An 11,357-nucleotide genomic window follows, 5' to 3' on the forward strand; every position below is an offset into this window, starting at 1 on the left:
AAATTGGGAGAAACTAAAGAAAACTTTGATGGTAGCAAGTCGCTCTTGAACATGACACTTTTCTTCCGTACCACAATCGGGTTGGGTTGTTTCATTCACCGGTCACATCACCATGGTCTCGCCATACCATCCATATTTGGGGTAATGCTACCGATCCATCGCATCAGTGTCGCCATATGTTCAAGAGAAGTCGTTCAGAAAGAGTCAACCGTGTCCCATCCACTGCCATACATTATCCTTCATCCATTCATGACCGCCACCCTGAATCATATGTCACAGATCGTTTTCACCTCCATTAAAATCATTAGCTCCGTTCCGTGTCACTGATGTGGGATTCATTAAGGCCCTCCTGTGACAGATCGCTTCTTGTCGACGTCAGCTCATTATCCAAGAAGTTGATCTAGGAACAACCCCTTCAGTACTTTGAAGCTTGCATGCCACAATGGCAAGTTTCTCACTTCCGGCGACAGGTATACATCAATGACCTTCGACCGAAAGATTTTGCGTGGTGTTCGACGCCAAGTCCTTTATTCACACCACGTGAATTGTACTGCAGTACCTTGAGGGTCATTATCATTATCGGCGATTCCTCTCGCGCTTGTTAACGGTTTACATCATTGACCGGTAATCAAGCGATGTCTTTCCATGTTCGACTTCAGAACAATTCTCACATGGATCGACTTGTACTTAGAGTGAAGATCGAACAAGTTTGAAGACCCCGGATCTAGTTTCATCCATCCGGGCTGCGATATATATTCAGGAAAGATAAAGACATTGACATGTACATCATTGCAGCAGATAATCATCCTACTCAAAGGATGATAATTTCATCAAAATTATCAGTCTATCATCAGACGATTATCTGTTCTATGTACAGAAAAATGTATTTATAAAGTTGAGCATGGGAATGCCCGCCTCAGCTAGATCATGAAAGCAGTATGAAAAATAATGTATTGTATTGTATTGTATTACAGGTCTCCCTCCCAGCATTGGATGAACTTCAGATTCCCCTGATAAAGCATTTCGCCCGATAAAAAGCCTCATACTTTAGGGGGCAACTGTTATAGACATTTTTGTGCCTTACAGAATTGAGCATGAAATGTCCATAATCTAAGGGATCCAAAGTCCCTAAACATCTTGTTCCTACCCCTAGAGGAACAAGGCTAACAAACCACAGCAATTCACAAAAGTTCTCCACCTGAAACTGCTCAAAAACAAGTCAATTCAGGATCATGTCAACTGCTCCACTGACCATCTGCGCTGAACGTCAATGGCTCCACTGGCTACCTGCGCTGAATGTCAACTCCAACACTGGCTACCTGCGCTGAGCGAGATTGGACAAGTGGCAGACTCATTCCTCAAGGTGTCAGAACCCAGGAAGCTTCCAAAATGACACTTGCCTCAGGGAATTCGACTGGTGATGAGTAAGAGGTTCCAAATCTCCAAGTGGAAGCAAGAACCTCCAAGTGGACTCAAGAACTGATAGAGGGAGAGGACACTAGTCAGATCTCAAGCTGACTCATCCTCTCTCCAAACATCTATATATGGATCTCTCCTCCATGAGATCTGGAGGCTGGAATCTTTTATTGCAAAGAATTGCTGTTGGTTTGAGACTGGAATCATTGGGTGCTTAATGCTTTGAAGGGGCTGAAGATAGGAATTCCATTTGCTGGGAAGGAGATGCTGGATTGGAGCCCTCTGGGTTGTATCTCTTCCTGAACCTTGTTATTCATCAATAAAGCTATCTTGGTTTTCTCCTATATACTGGTGTATTTGTATGATTGCATTAGTGTATTTGATTTACTTCTAATCCTGAATCATTTATGAATATGAATATTTGCCTTTGTGTTGTGTTCTTCTCTTGTCGCAAGTAGTTGTTCTCTTGTGATCTCGCAGGAATCAAGTAGCTGTTCTCTTGGGCGAGCGAGGAGGCAAGTAGCTGTGAACACCCAAAGAGAATAGGATCTAGATCGAGGGACAAACGGAAGACACTGGTAAGTCTATTGATCTCTCTTCTTTCACATTTCATAAAGGAAGAAACCAGTATAGCTGTACTCGTTTGTTGCTAAGGCACTGTCACACCTTAGGTGGATAGGATCGTCCTGCATAGGCATTTTTCCCCACAACAAAAGGGAGCTTGATCATCTTCAGATACTGGCCGAAGCCTCTTTACCCTAGCATAGCACTTAATGAAGAATCTCCGGCCCAAATTTCAAGAAATTTGGGGCATTTTTGACATTTTGGAATTTTTTTGCACAAAAAACAGGGTTTTTCTCCCTGTGCGCCGCGCCACTTGGCACACGCTTTTGCTAGGGAGCTCCAAACTGCAAAAAGTTTATATTTTTGGATTTGGCATGAAAAATCATGACTGCTGGTGCATGGCCAAGAAGTTTGGGCAAGTTTTGAGTCCCCAGGAGGTCAAAAACACTCAAAAAATGACCTCTGTGCCCCTATTTTGACACACAAGAAGTAGTCTTGGGAGATTGAAGTTTTGGAGGGGAAAATGGGCACCAAATTTAGAAATTCCACTTGGGTTGGAAAATAGATAGGGAGGGCTTTTCAACAAGCACACTTGGGATCAATTTGGACTTCAGAAAGTGCCTCAAACTCAGCCTCAAAGTGGCGCAACACACACAGATTTTGGCGTGGCGCACAGAGGATTTTTGCTCAATTTTTCACCTTCCAGCTCAGTAATTCGGCGAGTTTGACTAGTTTTGCTTTGTGATGTAATTTTTGATCTATCTTGATGTAATTGGATAAACATGATGTAATTTTGGCACTTATTTACTTGTTCTAGAGGATTCATTTACTAAAAAGTGAAAATTTAATGAATGAATCAGTTTCCTACCTTATAGAGGCAAGTTGTTTTGATTGCCTAGATTTTAGTGCTTTGTTTAGAATTGGTTGAAAGAGCTCCTAGAATGATGAGCTCTACCCCTAGAGGCAAGGTAATGGGTTGGGCTAGTCTATATCATGTAATTCCTAAGTCATTTTCAGGGTTGGACACTTGGGATTGCTTTGGCATATCATTGTACATTCTATCTTTGCATTTTTGGCTAAGGAAAGACCAGGGCTTTGCAGCACTGTTTGGGATCCATGTGGCTTTATGTTTTGATGGTTTGATTCTCTGAGTAATTGTAAGTTCATTAGTATTATGTGTATCATTTTCCTCTCTTTCTTCTGAATTTGAACAAATGAGTGATTAAGGTGGAATCCATTAACTGTTATGCTCTGCCTTTGAATTTGTTTAAATTTCCATGTTTTCATCTGTTTAAGGAGAATTCTTGAGACTCTCTTGCTCTCCTTAGCTCCTCACCAGTCCGATCTATTCATTCACTCAATTTAAAAGCATCAAAATGACTGCCTTCCTTGCCCCAATCAGAACTCTGCAGAAACAGTGCCTCATCCCCGAGCCCAATTTTTTTTTCCCTGTTTCCAACACAAAACCCCCAAAAACTCACAACAAACCCTTGTACTTAATACCTAGCCTAAGATTAGCTTTTATTATAGTCATCTCGAGCCCCATTGATTATCTTTTGCCGAGATCGACCTGAAGAGAGCCCTCTCCTGTCCTCGTGGGGCTAGCTACGAGGCTGAGCGTGGTTTGATGTGGACCTAGAACCTTGTATTTTCAGCCTGAGGCAAATCTAGGCTCTAACAATAACTTTGGCATACAAACCATGTTTGACGTGTACGTTACCTTATTATAAAGATCTATCTGAGTAGTATAACTTTCGACTACAAACCCTACTAAAGGCTATGGGTTTTCCCATTTTTCAAAGAAAAAGAAAAAAACTTCATTTAGGGCCTAAAAATGGCTTTGGAAGTTCATGACCCAAAAAATTGCCAAAAATAGTAAATTGTGCTACAATCAAGGAAACATAAAGAAACAGTGTTGGGGACTCGAGTGGAATAGGCGGTTGGCCACCAATATCCATCTGGATGATATAATTACTTCTTTTCAAAATATTAGTTATGACTTGTGGAATTAGGCAATAAGACGATGCTAAGACATACCCTTAAATTTTAGGATGACCAAGTTTTTATTGGAAAAATAAATATTGGGTTGAAAGATAATTTGCACCAAATGGTGAAACAATTCTCTACTAAATTGAACATTAAGGATGTCCATTTCCTTGTAATTTTACACCAAGGATGTCCATTTCCTCAAGGAGTGGATTCAAGCGTTGAATAACTAATCATCGAGTGAATATCAAATTTTTGTTTCAATTGTAATTTGTATTTATGTGTTATGTTGATGTTATGTCGACATTGAATCTTGTTCTAATTGCTAGAATGCAAAGAGTAATTGTTAGCCTCACTCTCACATAAAGCAATCAATAAGTCCAAAATAATTAAACTTATAAAACTTGGATTAATTCATACTTATCTATTCTAGAATGATATTGTTCCTCAAACTTGGGAGTTTGTTTAGGTCTAGTTGGTTGAGAGATTCTATCCAACTAGTTAGGCTCCTAGTTTAGTGTGTGGTTGAGATATTTACTCAACCAAAGTGATTGTGTGTTCAGGATAGACGCACTATCTCGAAGCATACTCTTGATTTATTTATATATTGTATGATTATCATTATTTTGTGAGTGAGATATACAATACATTAAGGCTTGAGAGGCCTTTTCGACCAAAGTTTGTCTCTGATATTATTTTGTTTTTTATTTAATTATTCTTTATTTGGTATCAGAGTCAAATCCAATGAGGAGTTGGAGCAAACTGTCTCTGAGGAGTTTGTTTAGGTCTAGTTGGTTGAGAGGTTAGGCTCCTAGTTTAAGATATTTACTCAACCAAAGTGATTGTGTGTTCAGGATAGACGCACTATCTCGAAGCATACTCTTGATTTATTTATATATTGTATGATTATCATTATTTTGTGAGTGAGATATACAATACATTAAGGCTTGAGAGGCCTTTTCGACCAAAGTTTGTCTCTGATATTATTTTGTGGTATCTGATAAGTGAGTAATGTGTGAGGGGCTGTGTTGGTTCGATTGTGTGCCACAAACTTGTCATTCGAGAAATTTTCCACTTGTAAAATCCTGAACACATCGAACAGGAGAATATTTGATTTGTCTTTAAGGCTAAGTGTGTGAGTCACACTGTTGTGAGAGTCGACTGTTTTTGCATGAGTCATTTGCATTGAACAGGTTGTGCTGTGTTGGAGAAAGTGCGCGTAGGAGGGTTGTATGAGCTACTGCAAGTTGTGTGGAGCACATAGATACATAAACGAGGGAAATCTTTATACACCGTTCAATATTTTTGACCAATGAGTGGAAAGAGTAATGGTTGGTTGAGGAAGAATCAAACCTCAGTCATGGGCGTTGGTAATAGAAGTAAATACAACAAATATTTGTGACAGGGGTGGACAAAATCTGTGAGATTTGGAATTACATTATTAAATGGAAATGCATGTAAGTGAAGGTTTATCTATTATGAGAACCATTTACATATTCAATTATTTGTGAATCGTTGACTGGTAATATGCCTACTTTGTGTTGGAATCATTGCTTAAAATTCGGGGATCAAAATCTACATTAGGTTGCGGAGAGGCATGGTTGATCCCTCCTTGTAAGCGCTCAATACTTTGGCATCGCTTTGTTAAGGAATGTACCTTGTGAATAAAATAATGATGGTATTGATTTTGAGATTAAACACTGTTGGAATCAAGTAGAAGAAGACTATGCGTGCCATGAAAGGAAAATATTATTGAACATATCTGTAGATGTGTCAAAACATGTTTTCATGATGTGGACATGGATCGATTTATTGTTGCGAATATATTTCATTTGAGTCGATGGCTGCAACAGATGCACACATGCATAGGAAGCTCGTTGATTCAACATATCCCCACTGGAGTGAGAGTTTTACACTAGTCATTTATATGCATTTTTTCCTTGTTAAGATTATGTGGGAAACCTTGGCAGGCTTGTTGTAATTTGATTAAACTTTCTGGTTGGAACCAAGGTTGGAATTTTATTTAATGTTTTTGTGAAATGTTTCATAGCTTCATATATCATATTTATTTTGGGTTGCTTTCTGAACAAGTACACATATCATAGAGCCAAGGAGTAGCGACAAAAGATTTGACTCTTAGTTTTTCCTTGTAGCATAGAGTTGAAGTTCTAGCAATGACATCATCAACATCACATAGATGCTAGATGGTAGGATGACTCAATATCGTCAGATTGAATAAGTGGTCACCTGGATTTCAAATTGTTTTAGAGCCGACGATGAGGATTTATTTTTTCTTAAAGAGTCTCCATGGTAACAGACATCCAACCGTTGTCAATTAACGGTGAATGGATGGATGGATTATGTTGATGTTAAAGCTGGTGCTACTAAAGAGTGTTAATGCTGTACCATCCATTTGTTCATTCATTGTATTCACATGTTAGTTGGTGTTGTGTGTTAGCATAATTGTGCACTGCTTGCCTATTGGATTGATCCGTTCTTCGACCCTCTTTGTAGCAGAGATCTACGGTTCGAATCCAGCGAACTACGATTCCTAAATTCAGTTTGAATCACCCTAGAAGTCAAGACATAGAGGGTCCTGCAATCTCACCAACCCATCATGGTCAAATCTCCATGTTGAATAGATCCAATTTATGCAGGTAATTTTTATTTTGACCATGGTTGAATATATTAAGATAAATCATATGGATGAGGCAAAGAAAAAGTCAAAGACATATTCTTTTTAATTGTGTCCAAATCAAGTGAAAGAGAAATCAACATAGACTATTGCAACCAAATTGTGAGTGGCACAATTTTAAAGATTATAAAAGGAATATTTGGAGGAATATATTAAAAAAAAGTACTTTGACTTGCATTTCAAGAGATTTGAAGCATAAGATGTAATTTGAGTGATAAGTGTATTTTTTTTGTAATTTTGGAGTGATTTGTAATATGGAGTGATAAGTGAATTTTCTTTTAAGGGAAGCTCATTATTGTAATCCAAAGTAATTTTTTAATTTGAGAGGGTGAGTAATTCAAGTCATTAAATCATTGTAAAAATTCTCTTGGGTGCATTTTTGGTAGTACCCAACACCTTAAGGTAACGTAAAAGCAAGCGAGCGTGATAATCAAGTGAGCATGTTAAAGACCAAAATGGGTAAAGGAGGAAAACGTATTCAAAGTGCAGAGCTAGAAATTAAAGAATTGAAAGAGTGTAATCATGAATTGCAGAACAAAATTGAAGTACTTGTGTGGAAGTTAAAGAAAAATCAAAACACAATTATTCAAATGACTATCACATTAGAAGAAACAAAAGATATTCAAAATGAACTAGATATGAAAGAACAACTCATTCATGCACTCCAGATAAAATTGAGTGAAAAACAAGATCTAATTGATGCAAGATGTATAAAAAAGATAGATATAGTGTGTGACACATAAGACCTCATCCAAACAACAAATGAAAATTGTGAAACGAATGAACTTATTTAGCATGTTGATGAAAGTTGTGACACAAATGATCTAATCCTCCAAGTTGATGAAAGTTGTGACACAGATGATCTCATCCAACAAGTTGTACTACTAAATGATGCAACTAGTTGTACTGCAGATATAATTGAAAAGTTTGATGCAACATGTGATACATATGACTTAATGAATCAAGCACAAAATATCAACAACAGTAGTAGGTGCGAAGAACAACAACAAAATGGTATTTCAAAGAAGGTGATCAGACCTTGACAAGAAATTTCTTTCAACAAAGATCGACATGGCTTGGGATACAATAAAGAAAACACTTTTTATGTTCCAGATTTCTCCAAACTAGTTCAATCTGTATGTGTAGGTTTTCTAGAAAATACCCAGAATCTTGTTAAGTGTAATCATTGTAAGAGAAATGGTCATATCGAGAGTAAATGTTTCGACCTCCATCCTTGTCTTCATTGTGGGAAGACAAATAATCTATCAGAGAAATGTGGAATGCAGAAGAAGACCAAAGTGACAGTTAATTATGGCTGGATAAACCCTTGGAGATGGATTCTAGAAGTGAAGAAATTACATAAGTCCTACAATCTACTTCAGACAAAAGTAAAGATAAAGTAGCCTGAAGAATTAAAAAGAGAAACTATCCTACACCTTAAGGGGGGGGGGGGGGTTCAAATTCAAATGCAGATGATTGTCTCTCCTTTTAGTTGACAAAGGGGGGAAATGATAGTGGAATTGAATATGGTTGTCAGATTAAAAGTTTTGACAAAATCATCAAATTTGCCACTATGCATCAACAAATCTACCAGTGGGCATCATCAAATGTGCCAGTAGGGATCAACAAATCTTCTAGTGGGAATCATCAAATGTGCCAGTAGGCATCAACAAATCTTTTAGTGGGCATTATCAAATCTGCCAGTGGGCATCAACAAATCTTCCAGTGGGCATCATCAAATCTGCCAGTGGGCATCATCAAATCTGCCAGTGGGCATTGACATTTTCCAGTGGAAAGCAATTGGGATGTTGATTGAGAGAATTTGTGGACATTATTTTGTTCACTTGGATGGTCATTAGACCAAGCAAAGGATAGATGGATCCTTTTTCATTGCAACTTGGCATTTGATGGAGTTGTCAAGCAACTTTCAAGGATGTATCAGACTTGCAGTTGATTCATGTTTCTTGTTTTTCTCTATTCATATTGGAGTTTTTTTTAGCATCCAATTTTTGAGGTTTTTCAGGGAGTTCTTCATTGAGGACCAACTCAACAGTTTCATCATGAAGAGAGGTTCTTACTTTGGACTTATGATTGAGGGTGGGGGGGGGTGTGGGGAATGTTAGCCTCACTCTCACATAAAACAATCCATAAGTCCAAAATAATTAAAATTATAAAACTTGGATTAATTCCTACTTGTCTATTCTAGAATGAGACTATTCCTCAAACTTGGGAGTTTGTTTAGGTCTAGTTGGTTGAGAGATTCTCTCCAACTAGTTAGGCTCCTAGATTAGTGTGTGGTTGAGATATTTACTCAACCAAAGTGATTGTGTGTTCAAGATAGACGCACTATCTTGAGACATACTCTTGATGTATTTATATATTTTATGATTATCATTATTTTGTGAGTGAGATATACAATACATTAAGGCTTGTGAAGCCTTTTCCGCCAAAGTTTGTATATGATATTGTTTTTTTTTTTACTTAATTATTCTTTAATAATGACTATGCACAAGATGTGGAACCTGTAGTGGAATTTGTCATTACCATTTTTTTATAGGGGCCATATCATATTTTCTTTAATGTGTTTGTGAAATGTTTCATAGCCCATTGTCATTACCAGATACTACTATGAAGTTTATTTTTGAATACATACTGTCTAGATTTGGCTGTCCAAAGATCTTGATGAGTGACCAAGGTTCACATTTCCTGAAAAATACTATTGAAGCATTGATTGAGGAATTTCAAGTTTATCAACCAAATATTACTCCTTATCACCCTCAGGCCAATGGAACTATGGAAGCAATCAATAATATTTTGGAGAATTCACTAACTAAGGTATGCAATGTAAACCGAGATAATTGGGACCTTAGAATTCCAGCAGTATTATGGGCTTATAGGACTACATGCAAGAAGTTTGTAGGTCAGACACCCTTTAGGTTGGTTTATGGGTAAGAAGCTATGATGCCCATGGAATACATTGTCCCTAGACTAAGGATTGTAGCTTTTACAAATATGGCAGAACTTGACATAATAGAGGAAAGAATGTCGCAGTTGGTTGCTTTGGAAGAAGACATATTTATAGCAGGATTCCATCTACAAGTCCAAAAATCAAGAGAAAAGGCCTGGAATGATAGGCATATTAAGAAAAAGAAGTTCTAGATAGGAGACCTTGTTCTCCTCTATGACAGTAAGTTTGTGAAGTTCCCAGGAAAATTCAAAATGCATTGGTTAGGCCTATATGTTATCAAGTATATTACTAATGGAGGTGCAGTTCAATTAGCCAAGCTAAATGGATAAGTGATTTAGGGAAAAGTAAATGGTAGTAAGTTGAATTTGTACATGGATAGCCCTTCCCCTAAAACTTTTCTATGAGTAAGAAAGGAGAAAAGTCTTAGTGCCACTTGTAGTTGAAAGTGGGCATTGGAATATAAACTACACTACATAGAGCTTTAATGTAGAAATTTCCTTCGCTACAGTCTGGGGTATGTTGAATCTCACAGAAGTCACAATAGAAGGCGGGATGTGAGCTACAGTGTGGAATGCATCGAAGTTTGTTGGAAAATAAAAATATGGCCATTAAAAGGGAAAAGTACACGAAAACTTGCATTTATGAGGATAGATTGGCAAAATCTAAGGATAAATATGTAATTAATGAGCAAATCTGAATGGAATTTGGAAAAAATCAAATCTAATGATGGGGTTTGAATTTTAGAATTGTTATAAATTATCTTCCTCCCACCAAAATTAAGAACTTTGCTGAATCGAGAGCTTGAGTGTTGATAGTGCGAAGAAGTGCAGAGATTTTCGTTTTGTATGTTGTTTGAACGATATTGGAAAGAAATTATGCTAAATTTTCATAAGAAGGGATTATTTGGAATCATGGAAGCCACTGGTATGCCTGCAACATCAGCTGAAATGCCCAAAGTAGCATCAACTGTAGCACCATCAACACAAAAACAATAGAGGTCGTCGAGGAAGAAACCGACCAAGGAAGATAGAACTAAGAAGAAACAAGATAAGAAACCCACTAAACCTCCACAACAACCAGAACAAGTTAAAGACAATGATGAAGAAGTGGAGGAGATACAAGCGGAGGAAAGTGAAACAATATTTTTATCACCCCTACCACCATACATCCCGCCGAGGAAACCGCATGCTAAACCTGTAAAAGAATAAAAATATGCGAAGTATGACACATTTACACCCTTGTTACTGGAAGCAATTCCATTTAAAGGAGAAGTTTTAGGAAAAATTTCGCAGCTCAAGTTTGCAAATTATGACTTTAATGACAAGGAGAAGTACCCTTAGTTCACACTAGACTGGTATTTGAAACAGGTACACTACCTGGACAATGGAGTGACGAGGTTAGAGCCATAACAATGGGCGACCGGTGTTAGGGTCCCACCCTAACCCCCTTATTTATGTAATGGGATCACGTCATAGTCAAGAGTCAATAAAGACCATATTAATATTTGTAAGTGGTTAACCCGCAATTAATGACGGGACCATAGTTAGTTGCAAATGGGCTGTAGTATTAGATAGATGGTATTAATAAAACCCACGGTATTGATCCGTGGTATTGCATGTATGAGTCATAAATAAAGGATAGAGACTCCCTGCGAGGAGCATTGTGTCTTATTTTGTAGGCGAGCTCTGCTCTATTGGAGGTTGCCCCCTCGAAGAGGCAAGTGAACAT

Source organism: Pinus tabuliformis, chromosome 2_2 (genome assembly GCF_031772625.1).
Source record: "Pinus tabuliformis cultivar Carrire ecotype Pingquan chromosome 2_2, CPIR1, whole genome shotgun sequence".
Lineage (NCBI taxonomy): Eukaryota > Viridiplantae > Streptophyta > Pinopsida > Pinales > Pinaceae > Pinus > Pinus tabuliformis.